We start from the raw sequence: 13,880 nt of genomic DNA on the forward strand, positions 1-13,880 counted from the left end.
TTGCGCCTTGGACGCTGCCAGCAGCAGCCTCTTGCCGCCCCCCAGTTGGCAGCGGCAGCTGTTGGGCTACCCCTGCAGCAGCCGCTCACCCCGTCATCTCCTCCGGCCCGGTGTAGCTCCCGAATGGCTGCTTGGGTCTGGGCCTAGGACCAGGCGCGGCAGGATCGGGCTGGCCACCTAGGGTGATCTCTGCTCACGTAAGGCAGAGTGGTTGTACCCTGCTCCAGACCAGCCCTCTCAGAGGCTCCTCTCGCTCCCCAGAAAATTCCACAGTCTATCCCTGGTATTCTTTGTTCACTCTTTGTATATGCCGATAAACTACTGCAGTAACATCCCGGATCTTGGGAGGTGTTTCCATCACAACCCATTTGTACCTCTCAGATGTGTTACAACCAGGTAAAACCATACCAAAACCCACATTGATTGTTCCACTGTTACCCAGTTGGCTGAAAACTGGGAGTCTCTTCTTGGTATGTTTCAAGGCTGGTCTTAGGGCCAGACCAAGGCAACCATCCATTATTTTACAACATTAAAGGGTTCTCTCCAGTGAAGTAAACTAAATAGATCGAATACTCCAAAATGTGTGTGTAAGAAGAAACAGGCACTGCCCGAGATCCCCCTACATGAGGCCAGTGTTATAGGCAGGCCACTTTTACATGGAAATTCAAAACGCATTACCATGAAACACCCTCTCGTGGGGGTCCTACCCCAAGCTATCTCAAAGACACCCTAATCTCTTCTTTCCATGGATAGTTTTACATTTGCATTCCTTCAACAGGTCAAAAGCTGTGCCAGTGTCCCATGCATTTATTTCAAGAAGTCAACAGGAATGCACCTCAATCTCCAGTCTCTCTGAATGCTGTGTCTTCTTCCTCTACACCAAACCTTTTTCCACTTCTATGCTAGCAGCTCTGTCCATAGTTCTTCTCCTTATGCTACTACCTGGTCTGTCAAGGAGGAGTTTCTGCCCCTTTCCCCATATTATTATCTCGTTGCAGATCCCATTACAGTGTTCCTAATCATTACCAAGGGCCAACAACCATCTCATTCCCTCACACATTCACATCAGAACTGTGTGCTATTCTGTCCTTTCTTCGAGCCTCCTTCCAGTCCTGAATAAACATCTTAGCTCCAGTTCTCTTGGCCTTCCACCTCTCCTTTGACTTCTGTTTGGGCTAGGTGGTCTTTGGGCCTCCCTGCTATTCACACACCAAGCACTCCAGTTCCTCTCTAGGTAGGATTTGTGTCCATACTGTGCACAGGTTTCTCTTAACTCTACTGACAGACAAGACAGAAGAATCATTGTGCTGGAAGGCACTGATGGGTGGTATCTGCAACTTCTTTGATCTATAGCCAACTGCAGAGGTGTTAGAAAACTGTGGTTGGATTTGGCATGTGCCAGGCATCCAATGTGTGTTCCCTATTTATTTTTCCTTTTGGTTTTCAGGATCCTCTCCCAAATGAATATATAACTAATTTATTCCACTACTTGAAAGAATGTAAATACAAAAATGCCATCCAACAACCACAAAAGACACAGAGAGGCAAGTCAAAGAATCAGTATTGCAGAAATACACACGTGGATGGCTCACAATCCATTATCATATTTAGCATTCAGAGAACCTAATCCCAAAGCCTTTGCAAGCTAAGCAGAACATAGAGAATAGCAGATGGAGACATGGGGAAAAAAAGTAAATGTCACCACATAATTTTTTACATTAGTTTCAATGCATTTTTTTATTCTCACTGTTTCTCGGGATGCCATTGGATTTGTGCATGACTGAATTCTTAATACTTGTCTATTTGACAATGAAACTGATGGTATTTGGGAAGGAATTCTCTTCCACTTCCTAGCTGAAGGACTGTTCCATTTGTAATTAGTAGTAAACAGGCATCACAGTAATCTCAGTAACATATAGGTATTCTAATGTATTTTTCTCCTTGAGTAGGGTTTGGTGGTTAGTTTGTGGCTTTTTTTCCAAGACCTCTTTTTAACCAGCAAAATATTTCCTTTATATATTTGTGTGTAAATGTTCATATAAAAATTTAGTTGCTCATGTTATGTTCCCTGAATCATTTATCAGCGTACTACAAGGAAATGACCTATCTGCCCCCTTTTCAGGGTAGCCCCATGCAATGATCAAGAGGCTAAAACTCGTGGTTAAAACCGGGCCCTCAGAACACACGTTTAGACTAACTACAAGAAAGCATGTGTACCCTTCATCTCTACCACAACAACCGGGCCTGCTCGGGAGCCCGGGCACGACGTGCTTGGTGGCCCGGCCTCGGACACCTGTGACGGCAGACACTTGTTCTCCAGCTGCCTTTTCCTCGGTGTGATTGCGCCCCGTCTCCACAGCAGTCAGGCTCATGTGACAGGCTCTTATCTCCCGGAACATTAAGCCAGCACAGACCTCCTCTTCCTCCCAGCCCCCTCAAGCGGACGGCAAAGCGGGTGGTTCTCCCCGGGCCACCCCCTGCGCCGGAAGCCTGCGGGGACAGTAAGGCCGCCGAGCACCCTCTGCGCCGCCCTCACTCCAGGTGGCCGCCACTACCGTGCGGGTATCCGTCTCCTCCCCGCCTAACGGGCAGCACACAAGCTGTTCCTCCCGCCCCGCCGCGGCCGGGCCGCCAGGAAGCGTATGGGGCCACCTTAAGAGCGCGAGGAGCCCCCGCACGCAGGGCCCGGGCGGCTCCTCCCCGCCCCGTGTCGCATCCAGCCTGGGAACGCGTGGCGGGGAGCCCAGCCGCGGCGGGGACGCGCCGCAGGGACTGTGCCGGCCCACGAGACAGGGGGCACGGCTCCTGCGGCCAGAGGGGCGAGAGCGGCGGCTGGTGTGCTGGGGCGGGGGCGCCTGGCGCGCTCCCACCAGCTCCTTCGTTCCACGGCACTCATTGGCGGGAAGAGGGGGCGGGGGTATCCCGCAGCCCGCTGCCTGGTTGGCTCCTGCAAATGTCCATCAAAGGGCGACGGCGGCGGGGGAGAATTCATCCTTCTGATTGGCCTCTGCCGGAGGGAAGGCGGGCCAGAGGGAAGGGAGGAGCAGCTCCCATTGGTCACCCCCAGCGTGTCAGTCAGATGAGTCATAAAAGGCCGCGCGGCCGGCGGGAGCGGAGCGCGGGCCCCCGCGGCGGGGCTGTTTGTCACTGTGCGCACCACTCACTTCCTGTCCGGGGCCGACGGCTTCCGGAGAGCGCCGCGGCCCCCGACGGGTGTCCGTGTCCGTGTCCTTCGGCTGGCGGCCAGCGCATGCGCGGCCGGGATGGCGGTGTCGGGCCGTGCGCGTGCAGCCGCGCTTCTCATGGCGCAGCGGCGCAGGGCGGCTTCGCGTCGGAGTCGCCGTGTAGCCGGTGCCTCCCTGCGTGTGGGCAGCGCGCGTGTAAAATGGCAGGCGGCGTCTGCGTGCTGTCTCCCGCAGTTTCACGCAACGTCTGTTGCGTTTGCGGGTGGAGCGGTGCTGTGCTCAGTGCCGGGCGTGGGGTGCTCGGTTCGAGCATAGCGTGCGGCGCTTGGGTGTGTGATGGTGATGACGAGGGGGGAGCTCAGCATCCCCCTTGCTGTCATACTTGGCGGTCGCGGCCCTGTAAATGGGAGTAAAAGGAGCCATGACATTTGATTGAGTCATTTGCGCAGCAGCTGTGACTGAATTCACAGGGTGAACTGTATCCTTTCCCCACCTAGGCTCCACTCGAGCTCAGAGTGTGTTCTGTCACAACTGTGACTGCTAAAGGAGTGTGCCGGCGTACCATTAAAAAATAAAGTCACCCCTGCTTCAGAGATGTCAGTCGCTGGGAAAGATAATGGAATACTTCAGGTAGACAGAAGCCCTTCTGTCTTGTCACCACCCATTGAAGCAGTTTCACATGGACTACCCTGTCTCTGCTGTGGGCCCAACCCTCCTTTCCAGAAGGACCTGCAACTATAGGGGGCTTTTCCTGAAGCCTGCAGAAGCCTAAGGCAGGACGTTAGTAGTAATTTCCATACAGGAAGTCTTTTGCAAAAGGAGGGAAGACCTAGTCTCCATTTCTCAGTGACTGATGGTTTGGTCTTTGTTCCTTCCAGGCCTGACTGTGTAGGCTCCAAGCCATCGGCTTGGCTGTGATAATAATTTTTCAGACTATAGCTGCACTTTAATGTGCTTTGAAGCAGGTAGTTTTGTGAATTGCAGAACTAACAAAGCTTGGTTGCTTATAAGTTTTGGTCTCACAATTGGATTTTTTGACGACTGATAAAGCACAAGTTCTAACCGATGCTTTTCCCCTAATTGGTAATGTCTCTTTTCATTCTAGTTCTCTTATGCCTTTTAAATCTAGTGTGTACCGTGACCTTCTCTCTGCAAGGACAAAATAGTCTTTCTCCTGTGTTTGGTCTCTTATTTTCGTGAACTCTACAGGAGTTCTTGTTTTTTTAGATGTCTGCAATGGACTTTCATTCTTATTGTAGCTCTATAGCAAATGTTTAAACCTGGCACCTGCTTCACCCTCAGTCTTTCAGACAGGTGTAGTGACTGTAGATAAGTACTGGAGCAGAGTGGGGCTCATTCCCAAGGATCATGAGCAGAAGGAAACTGCTCCTTCTGGGCCTGCCCAAGGTTGAATGCCGTATTTGAAAGAGATGTGCTAGCATATCTTAGGTAAATGCTTGTTACCAGCTTTGGATAGTTGGAGGCAGTTGCTTCTTTAAGCCTTTTTTACTTGAAGCTCTTCCTGTTTATGTGAATGATTAAATATTAATGGAGACAAAAATAGATGGATTATAAACTCCAGTCTTCAGGACATTCAATCAGTATATGTGAGATACCAGGGAGATGCAAAATGTCAAATGCTTACAGCAAAATACTTAAGTGCATGTTCGGACTGGGTATCTCTGATAGAAAGCAATGTGGGGAGGCAGGATTTGGGATCCACATTTCCCTCAAGCTGGGGAAAATGTTTTAACCATGACACGCTTGATCTGCCCATCCCTTCCTATGGGTTCTTTGTGACGGAGATGTGCTCTGAATGGGCCTCCATGAGCGATATCTTCTAGACTAGTGGGGGGAAATCGGACACAGGAATCTTGTTCTGGAGCTTCCATTCAAGCTGAAAAGCTTGGAGTGTGAAGTCAGAGGTGACAGAATTCATACTTAAATGCAGACTTCTGCATGATTTTGGTGCTCATAAGGCTAGAGAGCAGGGGACAACTGGGGATGGGATTCCTGGCTGGCCAGTGCTTTGCGGTCTTCTGAAGTGTTACCAGTGGCCTGTTCTGCTGTGCTTTGTTCTAGCAGACTTGGATGAAACAAAGGAGCTTTCTTGGACAGAGAAGGGGATGTTAGTGAAAGAAGTGAATTTGTTCTATGTGCATTTTCAGTTCATGCTGGTTTTCTTTCAGTGTAAAACATCTAAAAATTTTTCCATGAGAAAATTATTTTTGTGATAACTGAACTTTCCTAACTCAGAAGGTTTATGTAGTATTCCTATGTTAAAGATTATGAAGTACTTACAAATAAGACCTTTCAGTAGTTAGACAAAATTATAATCAGTATCAGATTCTAAGGCCCAAAAGCTCAGAGGTACTCTTACACGTTATGTTAGACAGGTTCAATGAATACAAAAAACAATGCAGCAGAGTTTTTAGCGATTCTCTGGTAAAAAGCTTCTTCTTTTTAGCGATTCTCTGGTAAAAAGTACCTTCTTACTCAGCAGTTAAGATGCTTAGGTGCATTCTGACTAACCTTCTGGCTTGGCGGGCTGAGATAATTTTTACTGCTTTTCTTGCCTGTTAACCCTGCAGAATTAAAAGAATAGCTGTAAGAGAGGAAGCTGGATATTGGTCCTTTCTGTACTGAATTGACAAAATTGTATTCTAAGTTTCAGATAGTCATAGTGAACAAACCACAGGATCAATTAGTAACTGTCCTTAAAGGAAACCCCTGGGTTGTGCTTCAGAGTTTGGGTCTTCATATTAGGCAGTGGTGCCAGGAAAGGAAAGCTGTGGTCACATCCCAGGACTGACAGCAAGGAAAGCTCTGCCTTCCTTAAGGGAGGACAGAAGTTGCTGTGAAACGGTAAATGTAGAACCATCTCAACTCGCTTTTCAAAGAGCCACTGCACTTGGCAGACACTGACACACAGAAAGTCTGATTAGCAGGCTGTCTACCACTTCAAAAGCTGATGCTATGAAAGTGTAGACAGGATGTAAGGTTTGATCGCAGTAGCTCAAACTAATGAGCAGTTCATGCTGTTGCATTCTGACTGAGAAGTAGACATCAGAGTTAATAGTAAAATATTAAAATCGTTAGAAGTGCTGTGGATACCTATGATATCAGCAATAATAGTCTCAGATGACAAGCATTCCTGAGGATCAAAAGAAAACTAGGATACCCATGTGACTTCAGTTATAATTTCTGAGAAGCTGGGAGTCAGGCAAGAGGTTGTTCAAAATTTACAGTAGGCAGAATCTTGAATTTGCAGCATGTAGTAATTAGGAGGGAAGCTAGAATGGGAAGTCATGGAGCAAACAATGAAATTAATGAAAAGTATAAATGAAAGTCTTCCAGGCTGTGAGGACCGGGAAGGCTGTGAAAGAATTACGGGATGTGTTGGAATCAAGGGAGGTTAAGGGAACAATTAAGAAAGAGTTTGCTTTTTCATAGCTACCTTCAGGTTTGAGGATGTAGGAGGCTTTTATATTCTTATCCTGTGAACAGTTTGTTTTTTACAATGAAGCAGCTTTTTGAGATTGAGCTCTTGTAAGGAGAAATGTTGGACCAAACTAATAATTGTAAACCATAATATGGCATACCTCCAAGAATTCCAGAGAGCTTCAAGTGAGAAGTAGTTGGGCACCTGGGATTCTTGGGTTTGGAAATATGTGTTTTCTCAGAGAAAGATGCCATGGTACCAGAGCATCAAGAGAGACAATACGGACTGTAACTGCAATTAAATAAAAGGTGCTAGGGATGAAGCAGGGAAATAGAATACTGAAGTTTCTATCTGTTTCTTGAAAGCTGGTCAGAACGGTAATTAAAAATGTGTCAAAGCACCTGGAAGACTATGATAACCAAGATGAATTATTTAAGCAGAGAGTATCTCATAAATCACCTCCTCAGTTTTCTGGATGTGTCAATAAAGAAGTTAATAAAAGAGGAACATTTAATCTGATATGTTTAGATTTTTAAAAGGCATATGAGGCTGCTCCACAAAGGCAGAATCCTGACAGGGAAAAGTGATTACTAATGTAGGTCACTTTGGGGCTGTATCTTGCTTCATATTTGAATTCATGGCCTTGGCATAAATAAAAAGAGCATTTGGATGAAATTTGCTCATGGCACCAGGACAGAATGATAGGATATTATAGATGAATACTGAAAGACCTCTGAGATTTGGATGAAATGAAATCTTGGATGAGATTCAGGTATGCAAAATTTAGTGCCATGAATATAGGGACTAACATACATTTATTTATTTATTTATTCCCCCTGGGAACTCAGTTCCTGGAAATGAAAGAGAAGGAGGAAAAGGATCTTTGAGTATTAGCTGGTCACACACAATGAACTGCTAAAAGGTAAATGGGATCCAGGAAAGTATAAAGAGCATTTTCTATTTTAAAAATCTTCTATAGAATATTGTTAATAATTCTGATAATTCATTCTCAGTAATGATTAATTCAAATGGAAACAGGTGTAAGAATGGCCTCTAGGATTTTCTGGAGAATAAAGATACTATCACCAGAAATTTGGTCTTAAAAACTTTGCCGAGGAAAATGGAGACTGGGAAGGAATCTGTCCAGAAACACACCTGGTGGTAAGCAACAGGTAGGGAAAGGAGCTTTTAATTGGAAGGATGCTGCTAGTTTAAGACTGAATATGTATAAGGTGGCCCAAGTCAGGCTGAACAGTAGGGGAAAAAAAAAAATCAGAACTAAGTATGGACTTTCAAAATTGGCCTCCCCTAAACTGTGCAAACAAAAAATGTGTAAGAATTTCAAGCATTAAGCATCACAGTGTAAGATGAGAAGAACTGTTTTTTAAACAAGAACTGGCCTATAAGCAAAGGGTGGAATTGAGCAATTAATTTTCATGGCAAAAGGTTAAAAGCAGAATCTCTTAAGGATTTATCCTGTGTCCTGTGTTGTGTTTCTTTATTGTTCATCTGGTAAGAGGAAAAAAGTGAACAGCGAAGCAGCAACCTCTGCAGAAGATAAAGTTACTCAGAGTAACTGTGTTAGAGAGGTTTCTGGAATACTTTGATCAGACCTAAACAGGGAAGGCATCTGGACAGCACACAGTAATTGAAATTCTGTATCAACAGTGCAATGGCAAGGGCTGATGTTACTCCTTCTGGGGTTTAAATTAACTCTACATCAATCACAGACATGAGATTTCATTACACATTGTGTGATGTCCATTGTGTGGACAATCTTACCTGAATGCTCTGGGGGGGACATGGACGTCTGCCCTTAAAGAGGAGACTTCAGGAAATGATGACACAAGCTATTAATCCACGTAAGGACTCAGGGAGAGGTATTGGAAAAACTGAGGTTGCTATTTTGGAAAGGAGAGATATGAAAATGGACAGATAATTTGCAAAATAGTTGCTGGAGTAGGAAAAGTAGACTTGGAGCTTCTGTTCTTCCTGTATCACAATCTTAGAACAAGGGACCATTCAGAGAAACTGGGGAGTGAAAATGAGGAAACGCTTTTCCAGATCATGAGATTACGCTGGTAAATTCATTGCCGAAGGAAGTGATAGAGCCAAATACTTCACTAGCTTTCAGAAAGCTCCCACAAGTATCTTGTGCTGTTCTCAATGACAGTACAGTTGGGACAGGGGTATTTCTTAGGGTTATGCTTCCAGAAGCTGTTGAGATGTTGTGAGGCGGGACATCCTAGCTGAGGACACCAAATTATCTGGTAGGTGACTGATGACCAGGAGAGGCTGTAGTGAAGGATGTCTCAAAGGCGTATGAGTCACACTGAAACATAACTCAATTTAAAATGAAGGTACAGAGCTGAAGAAGGGGGTTGACCTAAGTTTCCTTTCATAGCCATTTGCTGTCTAATACTTCCACTCAGCCTAAGGTGGTAGAGTGGAAACAGGAAAAGGAAACAGCCACCAAACTTAATTCAGTTTCTTCCCTGAACTGTTTTTTGATCAGTTCATCCTGGAAAGCACAACATAGTCCTTCATGTAATGTTACCACTGGCCAGACACGGTCCTAATTACTTGCAGGATTTTGTGACAGTGTTGCTATTTGTGTTTTGAAGTTGGTGGTTTATAGGAACAGACAGCATCAGTGACCTGTCCAGGGAAGGAACTGGGATAACTGCATTCTTGTGCATAATCAAAATATCTTTGCCTCAAATATCTGAGGAGACAAAGGATGAATAAAAGGGAAAAAGAAGTATTTCAAAGGCTCGTGTAAGGTTTTCAAAGGATTTTTGAATGGCTGCTGTCCTGAAATAGTGTCTTCTGTTTAAGGAGTCTGTGTGAGGGAGAGAGATTACTTGGTAACTTGGTAACAAATTAGAAGTAAAAGTTTGCAGAGTCCCTGAACACCAGTAGGCTTGGTTCAATCTGTAAGCTTTGAAATCTTAATGTGAATTGTCCTTAGCCCTTCTTAAGGATAGTATGAGCCAGCAGTTCTGCTCTGAGTTAAAATGGCACTGCTGCAGTTATGACATGTACTTGGTGATGATGCAAAATATTCAGAGCTCAGCCTGAGACCCTGGAAGAATTACTCTCAGCAAGATGAGGAGCCATATACTCAAAATGACCGGTTCTGGCCTGGAAAACGTTTGTTTCCTGTAGGATTTAGAAAGTCTGCGCTTCCCCAACTGTGGCTTTGTAGTGATATCTGACACATGCAAGCCAGTAGCTCAGGAATACAATGAAAGAGGTACTTGTATTTCCCAGTACTCCTCTTCAGTTCTTGATAGGCAGCACAAGATTTAAGTGAGCGCTCCTTTCCAGCTCAGAAAGAACATGGGGGTCTGAAGATGAAGCTCTGGGAATACATGAATCCTATGTTAGTGTTCAGAGTAACCTGGCTTTGTTTCAAGCCAGCATTGGCTTTGGCTCTGATTGGAGTCTTTGTGACTGGAATCAAATCAGTGGGAGTCATGTGGTAAAGCACAGCTCTGTGGTATAGCAATGCAAAAAGGCAATGCAACTTAAAACCAAAACCAAACCAAACAAACAAAAACCCAAGGAGACAAAAAAATCAATAAACTTGTCTCTGCCATCATGGTGAATCAAGCATTACATGACATGCTAATGAAACATAACTTACGACCTAAACTCCATTAGTCCCTGCTCCAGATTATTTTGGTACCATGCAGAGAGCCTAAAGTAATTGGGAAGTATGAAAAGTGAACAAAGTGTCTATAAATTGGCTCAGTGCCCGCTCAGAGAGAAAGGCTGACTCTGTGTTACTAAATCAAACAGAACTCTTCCCTGATTCTGAGGCTAATGGACATGGAGTAGCCATGCTGTTAAACTCTCTTGCCCACCAGCACAGGCTGGCTGCATGCAGACTGACTTCTGGACCATTCCTTGCCATGTGCTGACTCCTAAACCGTGCAAAGAAATGTTTGGAAGATTGCGAGCTGGCTGCCAATAGAACTTCAAATATTATATTTCAGTGCTGGGGAGCACTTCCAGCCACTGTTTCATTTACTAGTGTGGTTGTGTAACCAAATAATCACTGTCACAAAATAGTTTGGAGTGAATGAAGACCTGCTCCTGGCCTAAGAGGCAGGAGTCAGGAGCACCAACATCCACATGGAGCTGGAGTGTGGCCGGCTGCTCCTGGGATTTCATCATCTGCGTTACTGGGTGTGACAAAATGTCATGAGTCATCCCTGCCTCTGGGAACACCAGACTTGGAAATTCACAGGGGACTGCGTGCCTGACTGGTAAAGGCAGTTTGCTGGAGTTTGTGCAAGATGGTCATGAAGGAGGTTGGGTAGTTCCAGCAGGCTGGCGCAGGGAACAGGGGCAAGAGCAAGGGTGGCATGAGGGAAGACAAAGTTAGGGCTCCAAAAAGGAGCTAAGCATAAATGAGAACAAAACCCAGAGGGCTACAGTCAAATGCCATCAGGATGCCCTGCTTCTGAATTGTTCATGCAGTCTTTGGGTTTGGTGCCCTTCTTAAATGGGAAGGGAATAATTCTCTGCCAGAGGATAAAGTGATGACAAGAGGGTGAATTTGTGGCTACCTGCAGAAACTCTTGCGCTGCAGTTTAAGCCGGGCTTCAGCAGAAGCTGCAATAGTGCCCATGAAAAGAACATGTCAGGGCATACTATCTGATACGAGATCTCTGTCTTCCATGAGGCCTCTGCCCCTAAACCAGTGACGGGTCCCTTGGCTAGAGAGGGAATGAGGCTGGCTGGTGGTGTGTATGTGCATTGGTAAACAGGGGTGCAATCCTATAAGGTGATTTCTGCAACAGGCAGGCGAGGTTGGTAATTTTATGCTCATTAACTGACCCACTGTGGATGATTCATTCAGCAACTCTTGGGGCTAGAGTGAGGATCTCTAATTTAGGGTGAGCAAAACTGCAGGCTTCAGAGGCTAGGACAGAGTCTTGACTACAGCACATGGAAGAGTCAAGAAAACTGGCTGTGTTGACTTGAAAACCATGGAGAAAGCTTGCAATGCAAGGAATGATCTGGAATCTAGACTGGATTAAATAATTAAATAATCTAGTATCATTAACGATCTCCCTCGCTCCCTTCTACAGTGACGGAATTGTGATGTGGCCAGAGTAAACGCCTGTGGAATAAATGGAGGAAAACCAGCCCGACTTAGTAGCGGAGGCGCAGATCTTGACACTTCTTCTACATTTCTAGGTGCTCTTCGGTTGCCACCAGATGGCAACAGAAATCCGTCTAAGCGCGGCAGGATTCTGCAGCGACTGCTCAATTCCTGCTGCTTTCCTGCCTGGAAGGTTTGCAGGGGCGTTTTGCACAGCCTGCCTACCAAAAAGGAAAGGAAAGAGAGAACAAAACAAGCCGGCGTGATTTTCTCGTCACCAGGCACGCAGATGGTGGGGTTTGTGCAGCTCGGGGCAGCGGCGGAGCGCTGCTGTGTGATGTGGCGTGTGTTCCTGATGAAGAGGAGCATGGATGTGCCAACCCGCTCTGCAGTCAGCTGCTGCTGACTATTGCAGATGTGTTCTCGGTGACCCAGAAACGAAAATAGCTAAGGGTGAACTCAGGACAGGCGTTGAGGTAGACGAGCAGGCTTCGGGAGAGCCCCGAGGAGCAGGGGGGTGCAGGGCTGCATAGCTGTCAGTTAAACATTGCGGGAAGTCAGCCATCTCCTCCGTAGCCTCTGTCACGAAGCGGCAGCAGTCCTGCCCTTCTATTTTGCAACAGGTCCCTCCTAAAAGAAGTGCTGCCACATCTTTAGCCCCCTGCCCCCAGGCACAGGCGCATCGCTTAGCAACCCCTGCCTGAGACGAGCGGGAGAGCCGGTTTCCAGGGGCAACAGGCGCATTTTTACATCATAAATAACTGTTCGGGTGCTCCCGAACACCTCCCGTCTGCTCTGGCTGGGCTCACAGCGTCAGACAGCTGGAAACTGAATCCCTAAAAGTGGCCCTTTTTTCCAGGAATGGCAGAGGTGAGCTTGGAAAGAGGGCTTCCCTGTAACGCACACAGCTGATGTAGCTAATAAAGCTAATTTGGCTAAATCAGCTAATTCAAGAGACGGGGTGGCTCATCTGCCTAGTCCTGGCAGCCTTAGAGTCACTCAGGGAACACGAAAAGCAAGATAAAGGAAGGAAGAAAGGAAAAGAAAGGAAGGGAGACTGGTGAGGGAAACGGAGAAAAGAAAACAGGGAGTGGGTGGGAGAGCTGGGGTGAGGAGAGGCAGTGCGTGGAATGACTGGGAGGGCAGCTGGGAAGCTCCATGATGAGCATCAGAGAGTGGGGTGCAGATGGGAGGTTTGGGGAGTGAACGTGTGTTGGAAGGAATGCTTTCCATGATTTAAGTACCCCAGGAAACCTGTCTAAAACTTGAAACTAAAAGCAAGACAAAGGGAATTTTAAATTGCAAAAAGATCTAGAGCTGGGGAACCTTAGGAAAAATGAGACTTGGCTGTAAGCCAGCAGTCCTAGGGCACAGGAAGGAGATCAGGAAACTCTTCAATACACATGCCACAGACATGATGTTCATTGCAGATCCCCTGCAACAAAACAGTGAGAGCCCTGCTGTAGCCAAATAATAGTGTTTTCTATATTGTATTGTCAACAGAAAAGCTCTAGGAAATTTTACAGATCTGTGTACATCTGGAGAGCAGGCCAAGCTCTTCATGCCTGTTAAAACAAGATCATACATCAGTATTTAAGTGCAAAAGGATACAGCTAAATAAACTTTGTCACGCTATTTTGCGTTATCCACACTACATTATGGATATGTGTGCCTACGTGTTGTTTTGTAAATGGTCTGGCCTTTTAAGGCTTCCTGTTTATCATTTTCTTGTAGCTTGTATTCTCTTTTTAACAGCAGCAAGGAAAGAAAAGCCAGTCCAGAGGAGGAAATGGTTAGGTGTCATAAGGAGACAAGAGTGTTGCAGTGTATTAGTGTGCATTTAAAGATGTAAAAGACTAATTGATCTTAAAGTTGAATGAGTAACACAAAATAAGTATCTAGACTTTAGCTAACGTTCCCCAATATGTGGCCACCCCGCCCCTGGCAGTGCTCAAGGCCAGGTTGGACAGGGCTTGGAGCAACCTGGTCTAGTGGAAGGTGTCCCTGCCCATGGCAGGGGGTTGGAACTGGATGAGTTTTAATGTCCTTTCCACCCCAAACCATTCTGTGAGTCTGTGATTCAATATTTCACCCATCCTCAACCTCAAATGAGAATGCTGTGTCAGCTAATAGAGAC

General features: G+C 46.1%; 2 long non-coding RNA genes across 3 annotated transcripts; one reads left to right on the top strand and one right to left on the bottom strand.

Moving 5' to 3' along the window:
* The first annotated feature begins 5,670 nt into the window (after nt 1-5,670).
* On the top strand, nt 5,671-13,402 carry LOC133278955 (uncharacterized). Of its 2 annotated transcripts, XR_009746732.1 has the most exons (4): nt 5,671-6,050; nt 7,476-7,549; nt 7,641-7,799; nt 11,839-13,402. It is a non-coding gene; the product is annotated as an uncharacterized LOC133278955 (long non-coding RNA). The 2 variants fall into 2 exon arrangements; XR_009746733.1 differs by lacking the exon at nt 7,476-7,549.
* Nucleotides 13,207-13,605, bottom strand: LOC133278956 (uncharacterized). The gene is made up of 2 exons (XR_009746734.1): nt 13,399-13,605; nt 13,207-13,308 (listed from the first exon to the last, which is right to left on the bottom strand). It is a non-coding gene; the product is annotated as an uncharacterized LOC133278956 (long non-coding RNA).
* Nucleotides 13,606-13,880: the final 275 nt, after the last annotated feature.

The sequence above is a fragment of the Pezoporus flaviventris genome, unplaced genomic scaffold, assembly GCF_033815535.1.
Source record: "Pezoporus flaviventris isolate CSIRO_AGI_PZ_B2104156 unplaced genomic scaffold, CSIRO_AGI_Pfla_v1 ptg000070l, whole genome shotgun sequence".
Lineage (NCBI taxonomy): Eukaryota > Metazoa > Chordata > Aves > Psittaciformes > Psittacidae > Pezoporus > Pezoporus flaviventris.